This window comes from Lathamus discolor, chromosome 6 (assembly GCF_037157495.1).
Source record: "Lathamus discolor isolate bLatDis1 chromosome 6, bLatDis1.hap1, whole genome shotgun sequence".
NCBI lineage: Eukaryota > Metazoa > Chordata > Aves > Psittaciformes > Psittacidae > Lathamus > Lathamus discolor.
This window is the reverse complement of record NC_088889.1, coordinates 75710543-75722999: the sequence shown is the minus strand read 5'-3', so window position 1 is coordinate 75722999 and position 12457 is coordinate 75710543. Positions and strand designations below refer to the sequence as shown.

At 39.9% G+C, this 12457-nt stretch overlaps 1 protein-coding gene and 1 long non-coding RNA gene across 4 annotated transcripts in view; one reads left to right on the top strand and one right to left on the bottom strand.

The window, feature by feature from the left end:
• MRTFB (myocardin related transcription factor B) overlaps positions 1 to 10732 on the bottom strand; it is a 79455-nt gene extending 68723 nt beyond the window's left edge. Inside the window, exons 1-2 of one of the 2 annotated variants that reach the window (XM_065683789.1) lie at positions 10691 to 10732; positions 7613 to 7657 (exon numbers count right to left, since the gene is read on the bottom strand). The gene's annotated coding sequence lies outside the window, so the exon portion shown is untranslated. Of the gene's footprint in view, positions 1 to 7612; positions 7658 to 10690 lie in introns of those variants that run through there. The other variant, XM_065683788.1, reaches the window with a different exon arrangement.
• A 151-nt stretch (positions 10733 to 10883) lies between these two features.
• Positions 10884 to 12457, top strand: part of LOC136016506 (uncharacterized) — a 44579-nt gene continuing 43005 nt past the window's right edge. For both annotated transcript variants that reach the window (XR_010613615.1, XR_010613614.1), the window contains exon 1: positions 10884 to 11125. This is a non-coding gene — a long non-coding RNA (uncharacterized LOC136016506). The remainder of the gene's footprint in view (positions 11126 to 12457) is intronic.

Genomic DNA, 12457 nt, shown 5'->3' with positions numbered 1-12457 from the left:
TACTTCTCAAATTGAGAGCATTTCTTCCAACAAGGCTCATAATACTCTCTCTGTGAACAGAGTAAAACAACAGGAAGGAAGATCACTTACTGTTTCTTTATAAATACAGAACCAAGATTATAAATCATCAAACTTAATCCCCAGATCAACACCCATATTCTAAAATAACCAGAAAAAATATATTATTAGTATGATGCCTGAAAACCCTAATGTTCAAAACAGTTTAATGCTATAATCCACAGTCCATGCCCTCAGTGCTTTAAGAATCAATTTCTCACGATCTCCAAAGCTAAAATGAACTCAAATTCCATTTTCCTTACTGAAATTAGCTAAAGACTAACAGAGCAGAAACTCTGGGTCAGGAGAGTTTATGTTGCCTAAGGCCACTTTCAAAGAAGTCTTATCTGTCCCACTATTGTGTGTTCCAATATTTCATTCCCCGCAAAGATGCTTGTTTAAAAATAAATAAATAAATGGAAAGATGGTGACCATGAATTTGTTTACAGTACATTTCTGTGCCAGTTGCTAGACGTAACAGCTGTAACACATCTAAATTCTGTATTTCTTGGGACTTTCTCATACTACAACTCAAAGTGGAAAAAAAGCCATTAAACCTTTCCTTTATAAAACAATCATAACTCTAATCTCCTTCAGTTATAAAGGAGAGAAAAAGTCCTCTGTTCATGCAGAAATGGTGGTAACTATAAATAGGCTGATCAAGAAACAAATACAATGACCTTCAGAAATAGCTATCTCAAGAACCACTCAACAAAAAGTTAAGGAACACAGAAAAAAGGCTTCCTCTATTTAAAGATGGATATTTCACATTTAGACCTAAAGATGAGAATGCCTGACTGCAACAGATTATTTCCTTCACTCAGTTTAGACTAATTACTTCCAAAGATCATCTTAAAGGAAAATAGTATTTAGCAATTTATGATGAAAGTAGAAACACAAAAGATCAATTTGGAGTGGGTGTAAAAAAGAGACAGTCCATACCCACCCCTCAATTTGAAGAACGGGCTATTTCTGAATTAACAAGGAGACACCATTGCTGAAGTCTGCTGTATTAATAAAACACTACCTTATTACTACAGAACTTAAACATCTCTAACTAAAGCTTATTCCTTAATTCAACATGGAACACATACCCCACTAGTATGTCATCTTCCAACGATTACAAAAATTAAACTGTAGTTACTAACTAGTACTACTAACTAGGCACAGTGACTAAATACAGGGCATTCCCATTAGACGCACCAAGCCCACTGCCAGATGTGCTGGCTGACCAAATCACCAGCTCTTGGCTGATTTTCACCACCTCATTTCTGGTTAGGGTGATCCTGTCCACACTGTGGGGTTGGCTGTTGGCATGGGTGCTCCTTACCCACAGGGTGTTCTGTCAGCTGAATGAGTCAGAGCAGAGCTACCTTGGCTGACATGGCTAACCTGAACTCAAATGGTTGAGAAGAACAAACCCAAGCAGGCAAAAAGCTTTGGTAGGGGTAGAATGGAGAAGCTGAACCAAAGGACAAAGAGTATCACCTTTATCATGTTTCAGTAAGTTATGTGACTGAATACTTCTCTTTCCTCAGCTGAAAATGTACTTAAAATGTGGAGTAAACTTCATGAGCTTCAGTAAGCCAAAAGAATCCTTAAAACACAGGCTGAAATACTTTTAATGTATTTTCCTAATATTTTTCTGCACAATGCTAATGGAAAAGCTCTTACTGAACATTTCATAAACACATCAAGACTAGAGTAACAGTCAATTTACAAACTCACGAGCCTAAAAACACTTCAAGCCATAATTTGTCTCCCACATAATAATTTTATTTATGTACTAGGCATTTTTGGTCTTAAGCAGCATAACAGAAAGCATACCTGCTTTTGTATTCCTTCTGATATGTAAGACACTGTTATCATTTAACAGTCATAATTTCTTGGGGTTAAATATGTTTCAAAACACTTAGGTTAGACACATTTACTAACACGCAACGTATTTAACCATGAATAAATCAGTAAAACAAGGCTGAAAATTTGAAGCAATACTGTTCTTTCTTCAAAGATGCTTTTTTTTTTAAGAGGATAGAGTTTTTAGGAGAAAAAAACAAAACAAAACAAAGTCTACAGAAACGCCACAACAAAACACCACAAAAACAAATACCAACAGAATACTACAAAGTTTTATTAGCAACCCTGTTGGAAAACTACTAATAATGTGATGTGAGGCACTGGAATATGTTGCTCAGGGAGGTTGTGAATGCTCCATCCCTGGCGGTGTTCAAGGCCAGGTTGGACGAAGACTTGGGTGGCATGGTTTAGTGTGAGCTGTCCCTGCCCATGGCACAGGGGTTGGAACTAGATGATCTTAAGGTCCTTTCCAACCCTTACTATTCTATGATTCTATTCTATGATGAAAACAAGATATGCATTCAACATTATCTGGTCAGACAGAATTAGTACAGCCCAGGTTTCTCTTTTGCTCTTGGCTTATTATTTGTTCTCTGACATCGGGTCTTATCACTTCACTACTTGCTTTCCTTCTCAATTCCTCTTCCTGAATGCTCTATTTTTGTTAACTTCCATTTATCACTGAAACACTTCTCATCTCAACTTCTACCTTATCTCTCAAAAACGCTGTGTATACCATCCGTCCTTAATATATTCTCTTCTCTCAACCACATTCCTCAGCCAGCCAGTACAAGGCTTGGTTTAGGCTTTCAAAAACCTACCTACAGACAGATCAAAGAGATGCTATTGAATTCTATCATTCGGACTACCTTCTGGCCCCATTACTGGCCCCAAGTATTTGAGAAACAGTAGATTTATAACTCTACCTATGTGCAACAGCCTTCTGTCAACTATCAGTCTGGTTTAGTCTGCAGAAAGGGGAAGCACCTTCTTGTGTTTTATTCACCCTGTTTCAGATTTCTAGTTTGTCTCCATATTGCTCACCTTTGTTCCTGCTTAGAACTTTCTCACGGCAGAGAAAGATGAACTATTGGCTCAAGCAGGTTGTTACTATCTGCATTTCAACCTTTCCCAGAGATTCCACCTTTCTGTTTCCCAGTGCTGCTTGAAAGGTTTTTAAAAATCAGGCACATTTTACAGGACCCAGTCAAAGAGCAGTCAAATGTTAAAACTGGCAGAACAGATGAAGGATGGAACATATGGCAGAAGAAAGAGGGAGCCGTTAACCACTCAAAGTGGATCTACCACAGCTAGAACAGTTTGCCTCACCGTGCTGATCTGATTCCAGAAGAAATCACCAGTTCTACTGTGTTATTCATAGAAGGAAAGAAAAGTGGTTGAAATTGTCTACAGATGTAAACTGAATTATTTAAAGCTCGATTCACGTTGAAGATCTATAATTCCTATAACCATAAACACGGTTTACATTTTGCAGAAACTGATAGCATTTAAAACCCTTTATCTTACACCAAGCACAAATATGTGAGTGCTGCTGTATTGTTTGACATTAACATAAACAAACATTACTGTAAATAACCCATATGACTGTATAATAAGTAGTAACTTCTTTGGAATTGTTTACTGGAAACACAGTGAGTTAGTTCTTCCCTTATAAACCACGCATTAAAATCCTTCTGCTTTTGAGAAACACCAAATCAAAATACGGTGTTGATTACATTAATTACAAAATGGTGAAGTTTTCAGTCACTCCTGTAGCTTCACACACAGTTTTATGATGATGATGTGATTATTCTCAATATTTACCTAAATGGTATAAGCCAAATTACAGAAATACTGGAATTTTTTAAAGAAATAACTACAAGTCCCAAACTAACCTGTTAACTGACTACCCTTTGCTTTTGGAGCAATTCCTCAGCATTCAGGGATAGCAGGTAGTTTTAGCACTTCCATGCTTGCAGTGTATTTAAGTTTCGGCTTTCTTACCAGAAAAAAGGTCAAAGTTTGCAAAGACACATTAATCAGCACAAGCTCATCTATTCTTCTGAAGTACAAGCATTTAATTCTGCAATTTTACTTAAGCCCCCCCGAACTGTATAACACTGAAAAACTTAAAGAGAACTGATGTGCAAACACACCTTTTCATTGACAGTTCTGCATTCAATGTCATAGCCAATGCTGCTGCACTCAACCAATGAGAGTCTGAATTTATCTGTGTTCAGAATATTCCTACTAAAGAAACGTACATCCATTTATTTCCTCCTGTTGGATGCAAAGCAAGCACAACTGTAACCATGAGAGGAAAATGTGTGAACAAGCATGCTGCCATCCCAAAACCAGTATTTCATTGATCTGAATTAACAGCAAATCTGACACATCATTATTAAATGGTGTCAAGAGCTGATTTAAGATTTTAAAAATTCTTTCTTAATTCAGATAGTTCACAGAGCTTTAACAAAACCCTTATAAATATACCAGCTGTATTTATATATAATTATATATATAAATATACTAGGTATATTTATAAAGAACACAGCTGCACAAAAAGTACAGCTTACACATTGAAAATCATTAGCAAAGCACGAAGGCATTTCCTTTGGTTACCTGTCTTGAGTTGTATTTTCCACTGAAAGATTATTTTTTTTAGATGGCATTTTTAAAAGAAAAAATCCTAAAAAAATTAATGTACCAAGTAACAGTAACAATGAAAAAACAAACGCTCCAAAATATTTAAGAGATTTATTAGTCCATTCAAACCCCCCTAAGATAATACAAAAAGGGAACGCCTCAGACCAACTCCAATGAACATAAAGATCCCATTGATTTCTGTATAGTGATCTCAGTATATTCAGCAAGCTCCACTTTTGAAGGACCCACATTCTGAGGCCCTTGTCTGCTCAATTACCACCAAGGAGAGATTACAGAAGCACAAACACACTCCTTTGCTTTCACACTTCCAAAGGTACTTACATCCGTTCTGAGGAAGATGGCTCATTCACAACATACAAAATACTGGTAGCACATACAACTTACACAATGTTTTAAAGCACAGAATGAGGTAATGGTGACATCATGTGTTGTCTCACATAACATTTAAGTATAAACACTTTCTAAAACCATAATTCACAATATACACTGAAAATCTGTCAATGTAAAAGTGACATTCATACACAGATTTCTTTGCTTATGTTAAGTCACAACAATTACTTTCCTGAAGCTTTACTAACACATGGTTCTAAATCCTGAAAAGCTTTAAGCATGTGTTCCACTTTCTGCAACTCAGTTAGTCTCATAAATGAATGCTTAAAGTTTCTCTGGATGACAACTTTACCAAACAATACATTTTCATTTTCAAAAAAGGGGAACAAAATTAGGAATTGAGCCAGCACTGTTATTACAGAGAATGGCAGTAGCTCACATTCTATGCTTCTATTTTATTTTGCTTTTTGTATAGGAAATACTTAGAAACTTACCACTTTGTGATATACAAGAATCATTTATGGGTATTAACTGGACTTTACTGGAACATGCTAACTTGAATTCTATTAATGAGTTTCTCTGCTAAATTTTTATGAGCTACTTCTTTTACATTTCTAATAAAGAATAACTGGCAAACTAATTTTCATGTCTCTAGAGTTTGTAATCAAGTTTTCAGCAAACTGTTCCCCAGTGTTCCAACAGACTTCTGACATTAGAAACAAAAAGTGGAAATAAAAATGTAACTGTCCATCCTTTTCAGAGATATAAATTTGGGCCTATTATCTCATAAAGTCACAGTTGGAGAAGGGTAGAAAACCAGTGGGTTTTGTCTTTATTTTTAGTGGTTTTGTTCATTTGTATTTCACTAGTCAGTGTGAAGATCAAAAATGAGCTTAACCATGACTTCTGTCTCACTTTGTTGCTTTTGGCCTTATGCCCAGGTTTAAGCCAGTTTTCAAACATTTAATTAACGGCTTTAGCCAAGTACTCAAACATGAAACCTTAAAATACTGTCTACTGAGTCAACAATCACAGAGATTCAGCTTATTGCACAAGTGCAAACCCGTTACATTAACATCTGGATTTAATAACAGTAATCCAAACACTTCAATAAATTCTGTAATGTGCATTTGCTTTGGAGTTTCATGATATGGAAGATTTTTGTGGCTGTGGCTGCAACAAAGCCTCAACAACACCTAAGAGTAGTTTTACAGCAGCTGTCAATCTTTAACCAGAACAAAAGTTTGAAAAAGTTTTATTCCATATTAAATATAATGCAATTTAGGCTCTTGAACTTCAGGTGATAAAATGCTGAAGAAACAATGGCAGCAATATTGGTTCTCTGTGCTCAACACAACACAGAATAATTTCATTTAAAGAAGCAAACATGAAACATTCAAGTGTGTCAAGTGTGAAGAGGCTTAATTTCAGTTGTTGACCTCTTTTTTTAAGCATGCTGCTAAAAAAGTAACAGCTATATTCACAGCAAGAAACAAAGGCTGCAGATTTACTAAGCAGGGACATGAAATGAAATGGTTTGCCAAGTCTAATCAAACTGGCCCTTCTTTGCATAGCCTGAATGCAATCCTAAAGCACACTTTACCTTCAGGTTAAAGGAAGCTCCCCTGTCTTTAAGTGTTTCCAGCTGCTAATTTTTTGCCTGCCCCTACAGTTCCGGGCTTTGCTGGAATACATCAATGCTCCAGATATATCCCACCTTCTACAGATATCCAGGAAGTTTTATACATCTTGCTGTTCCTCCCTTCTTTGGAGCAGTTAGCCATGGAAGTTGTGTGCACTGTCTCTTTTTTTTTCTGTAGAGGTGGAGCCAATGCTCTAGTTCCTTAGAGGGGCCTCAGTAGAAATTATCAAGGAGGCTTTAAGCTTGATGCTCTGTCTTAGTTATTCTGAAATAAAGCAACCCCTTCACCCCCAAAAAGCCCTTTTTCCCCATACAAAACATGATAAGGGAGGGGGTAGGATTACAATTTTCACCATTTAGGTACCAACTGAACATAAGAAGCACACAGTTCCAGAAATGAGAACGTTTTAGTTGACATAACCCAAGTTCCCTATTTTACTAAGCTGCTTGGGTCCCTTCCTAATACCTACTGAAACAGAATTCTGCCAGCAGCCATTAAACATTCTTCATTACTCCCTTCAAGAATGAAGTTTCCTCTCCTCATTATACCTGGATTTATTTAACCAAAACACATTGGGTCTGGTGCACTTTGGAAGTGCTGTGACATGCTCTGGTGCTATGCTGGTACTAGCCTGAACCAAAAATCAACAAAATGCTTTACAGGCCAAAGTTTTACCTACCAATACAAAAACAATTAACATTTAAAAAAGTCTAACATAATTTGTACAGGTTTGCAAGCATTACAGTCCTTTAAAAAAGAGGAAGTACCATTTAATCAACATGACTATTTAATAAGTCAAAATTCTAAAAGGTGATTAAAAATAACTCACATCAAATGGCAAACCAAAAACATCACAATAACTTACTCTTAGCTTATGTAACACAGGTAGTACAGATATCCAAATTCCTGTTTGTATGAGAACATATCCTCTGGAAAACCTTCCATTTTAACAGGTTTATAAACCCAGCACAATTTAAAGTGAGACTGCTCACTATAAGTAGTGGCTTTATAAAAACCCCCTGTAACTAGAAGGTTTTAGTGTGAGATACAGCACTTACCTCGTATCTCCAGCCTCCTTCTGTAGTGTCTGTTTCAGCACATTTCTGGTCAATTGGAAAGTAAAGATAGGAAAAACAAAAATCACAAAAATGTCTCAAGAATTCTTTATTTTAAAAGTTGCACAGTGTATTCCACTTATGAAATTTAAACCTTAAGAATACAACTTGTTATTTCTAATTTTTTTCAATATTGGGGATGTTAAAGTATCTTACTAGGACAAAAAACCAAACTAATTTCAAGTTAATTTTTTAGCACCTTTTGTATTCCTACTCAAATTCTAACACACTAATTATTTGTCTTTCCAATTACCTCTGGGAAGAACAAGTGCTCTTTTTACTTCAGCTGCAATATATAAGACCAGTCTTAGCTCCTTCAAGTCCTGTTCACTAGAGCTGGAATGTCTTTACACTTGGAAGTTAAAGCACCAATTACATCTACGCATTATTTCCGTTATGAAATGATGTTATATATATTAGCTTTCTACAGATTCCAATATAAAGGAACCTTTCTAAACAAAAAAGGAAAATGTCCATAACCACATTTTGGCTTTTTGCTATAACAACAACTGATGTTTCTTCTGTCATCAACATTTCATTTATGTTTTAGAGCATGTGTGTACATCTATGTACCTACAGACACATATGATTATGTCAATGCAAACCTTCTGCACACCTAATTTAGAAAAGTTAAAAAGAAAATCAGTTATCTTTAAGGCTGGCAGTTATTACATGCTGTTTCATACAACATTAATGAGGTTTTCCAGTTTCAGCTTTGAACCCATCAGTGTTGGCCTAAGAGGTCCCATACATTGCTCAGCCATGCAATGTTGCTTTGGTTCCAAGATGAATCCTAACAAGCAGAGGGTTTTTGTCATCTAAAAGTTTGCATGCCCAAAGGCTGAGGCTGCTGTGATGGTTTCTATACATATCAGTGGAAGAGGTTAAAACCTAAACATGTAAAAAACCAATCCAAAACACAAGAGGAAGAGGTTCCAAGACCAAAAAGGCACACCAAAAGGTCTAAAAAAAGAAATGGCCTACATTAAAAGGTATTCCCTCTTTCTTCCAATACTTATCTAAACACTGTTTAAAAAAACACAACAAAACCCCCAAACCCATAATTAAGTATACTTCCTATTCAATATCATATTAATCCATAATTTCATCAATTATCTTGTTTGATTTCTAGGATAACAAGCAAGGGCTACAATTCATTGAATATTTTACACATAAACCCCCTGAATTTGTTTGAATATCTGTGTATTAAGCTCCACCTTTCAAGCTTGTTTATAATAGTAACTCATTCAACAGAAGCCTGTAAATCAAAAAAGGTAAATATTAAGGTGATTTTTAAGTTACTCTATGACTGCTCTTAAAAATTCCCCTGTATCAAGGTCAGTGTTGCACATTTCTCCAAATACAGCCAAACTGACAAAGTCACTCTGCACTTCCAGTAACTTACTAAGGACTTTCAGCTTCCACATGCTTTTATTTTCTTTATAACTGGTGTGATTACTACACAGCACTCTGTTGAACTTTGAATGCAAGTTTATACCACAGAAATCATAATTTGCCCTAAATAATTACACCGGAAAGAAAGCTTAGGAAGGAACTAGATAAAGTATCAAACATTAAGAAAATAATCTCATGAAATGCCAGCTGTGCCTTTGTTGAAGGCTTTAAAATATCAATTAATTCAAAACCTGGGCATTTTTCCATCATGAAGGGAAAGATCTAGTGTGAGGAAGAAATGCAATTGCCTTCCCACAAACAAGAACTTTAGAACATGCTGTACTCAGAATGGTGTAAGCTGAGTTTTTCTTAAAAGGTGACTGATGGTAGTGTAAATTTTTTGGACTTACTGACAGCCGTGAGATTTCATGGTGCTGCCTGTATGATACGCATGAAAAGGTAGATTTTTGATATTTACTTCGTGATTAAATTTGTTTGTTTTTAATCCTGTAGCTTCTATTTCAGCTACACTGCCTGCTGCAGCCATAAGGTCCCAGTATTACCTCTCTGGACCGCACTGAGACAGCGTAACAGCAGTTTTCTACACTGCATGCTTAGAAACCAGTACAAACCCCATACAAACGGAATGAAGGCAAATGTATTTGCTGGCACAAAGGAAAGGCACTGCAGCACAGCTCTTTGCCTTGCTCCCTCCACTCCAAAGAGCGTCACTCTCACACGTGTCGATTTAGGTGCACCTGAGACACAGATCTGCGCATACAACTGCTGCAGACGCACACTTCTTACTTTCCAACCAAGCGCCATCTAAAATCTCTGTATTTCATAGCTAACAAACCAAACTCTTTAATTTGCTCTTTTAACCCGTAAGGGAACACACGCTGTGGTTGTGTGATGTGGGTCACCAAGGCCAGCAGTCTCGACTTCAGTACTTTGAAAAGCAAAAAGCTTTCATTTCAATGCACCTATTTTTAAGGCCAGGCCCTGCAGTTATACCTTTTTACTCGCAGTCCCCGTACCTCTCCCAGCATTTTGTGTGCCTTACTGAACTAGTAATAACAAAAATCTGCGGCCGCAGCGCAACTGAAGGCAAGTCTGTCAGCGCGGTCTCGGCAGAAGCCGGGTCGGGCAAAACCCCGAACGCGATGCGAGAGGTCTGGAACCACAGGGGCAGCCCCCGCGAAGCGGCCCGGCTGAGGGGTCGCAGCCGCCCTCAGCCCTGTCCCCAGGACCCGGCCCTGGGGCGACCCTGCCCTGCCCCGCTCCGCTCCGGCAGCGAGGGGCTGGCGCCGAGCCAGGGTGGCGAGGCGCGATCACACACGCCTCAGCCTCCTTAAGATGGCTGTGAGCAGCGCGCACGGCGGCCGATCGCAGGCGGGGCCGGCCGGCAGACCACCGCAGGCCAGGCGGGTACCGCTGTCCCGAGGGGGCCGCTCGCCGCCCTCCGGCCCCTCCGCGGCGGCGGCTCCGCGGCCACCCCGCCCGTCACGTGACGGGGCTCCCCGCTCACCCCCCGGGCCCCGCATGGAGGACGGCGGCCGAGCGGCGGCGGCACCGTCCACCCGCCCCTGCCGCTCCCGCCCGGTGTCTCCCCCGTCTCTGCCTCACCGTCGCCCGCCGCCGCCGCGGACATGTCCTCTCGCGAGCTCTGCGGCCAGGACCGCCCTCCGGGGGGTGGCGGGGTGCGCGCCCAGGCGGTTGGCCCGCGGGCGGGGGCGGGGAGGCCGCGCGCGCGGGCGCTCTGCGGCCGCCTCACACGTGTGGGAGGCGCGGGCGGGGCGGCTGCATCCGGGTACTCGCGCCCTCGGAGCTGGGGCGGGGGCGCTTGTGCTTGGCTGTGCTCTGGGGCTGGGGTTCTGGGGCCGCGGCTGAGGGAGCTCGCCCCGTCGTGCCCTACCGCCGTCCCTCGCCGGGTCCCTCTCGGCCCGGGAGGTGACCGCCGCCCTCTGCCAGGTACCTTTGAGCGCACCTTGGCCGGTGGCCGTGCCGGACTGACCCTGCGGCTCAGCCTGGCCCAGCCCGGCGCTAGGCGGAATTTCTGAGGTGAGGCCGCGGGTGATTCCACGGAGCTTTCCTTCAGGTGCGGCCGTCGCACGAGTTGGAAATTCGAGGCAAAGCTCAGGCTATGGCTTCAAACCTCTGCCGTGCAAACACACCTAAGCAAGGCGGGACTCGTAACTCGTGTGTTTTCCCTTCAGGCTTAGCTATAAACGATTGAGGTGACTGAACTTGATCAAACATCAAAACAACCAGGAGGAAACGCCCCCATGCCTTAGAAGAGGTTTTGGAAGCCTGGTGATGTACGCTTGAGAATGTGCAATAGAAAAAATATGCATGTATTCTGCAAGCAGAATGTGATCGCACACGCGCACAGTAATTTCTTGCACGTATTGTGCAACATGGAGCACACAGGGCTGAATATTCTACTAGCAAATGGACTAATAACCGAGCTAGTCGTATGCTGTACGTATACTGCATCAGGCCCATTATTATTAACACATACATACATTAAGACAATTCAGGTTTTAATTTCTTACAGTTTTAAGATGATAAGCGTCATTTTGATACGCTTCATTATAGAATAATAACACTGAATTACTTTTTCAAATTATTGAGATGAATTAGAAGGGTTATTACTTGGTTTGAATTTTAAAGCAGGGTGCATATCTCTTACATTCCTCCAAATTACAGTTAGCTAATCAGATTTATCTCATTTGAGAAGAAAACTAAACCCAGCAATGACCCAGAAATTTAGCAATGAGCTGTAAAGAGATCATGAAAACCCGTAATTTATTCCAGATTTACTTCTGTTACCCTTCAAATAAAACAGTTCAGATGTCAGGCTGCTGTAAAAACCAGAAATGTGAGCACCTATGAGTAAGTACTTGACTTCATGTATAGCTTCGTGAGTAATCAAATTAGGATTACAAAACAGTTAAGGTTAAATTGAATAAAACCAATGTATATCTGAAATTTCAGATTTCCAAGAAAATGGAACAAAGCTGTGTAATGGCTCAGAGATTAAAATTTTGCTCCTGCTTTGCCATTATGTTATTCGGAGGAGGTTCTGAAACTTCCGAAGCTAAAACAGAGAATACAATACAGATAACCATATAAATTCAATGGATGTTTATTGTGTCCAAGCATCATTGTATCAGACTGAGAGAAATGACACTCTTAAGTTCAGGAAAAATTATTACATCAGACCAGACAGCTATTGCTGTTAACCAGCAGGAAGAGATGCACATATCAGAGAAGTAGGTGAGACTCATTCAGTTAACAAGAACTGGGCAGTAGAACAAGTATTGGAATGCCTTTAGTTCAAGGCCTTTTGCATGGAAAATGCTTTTAATGTGGTCAGAAGTCTGTAGAGCT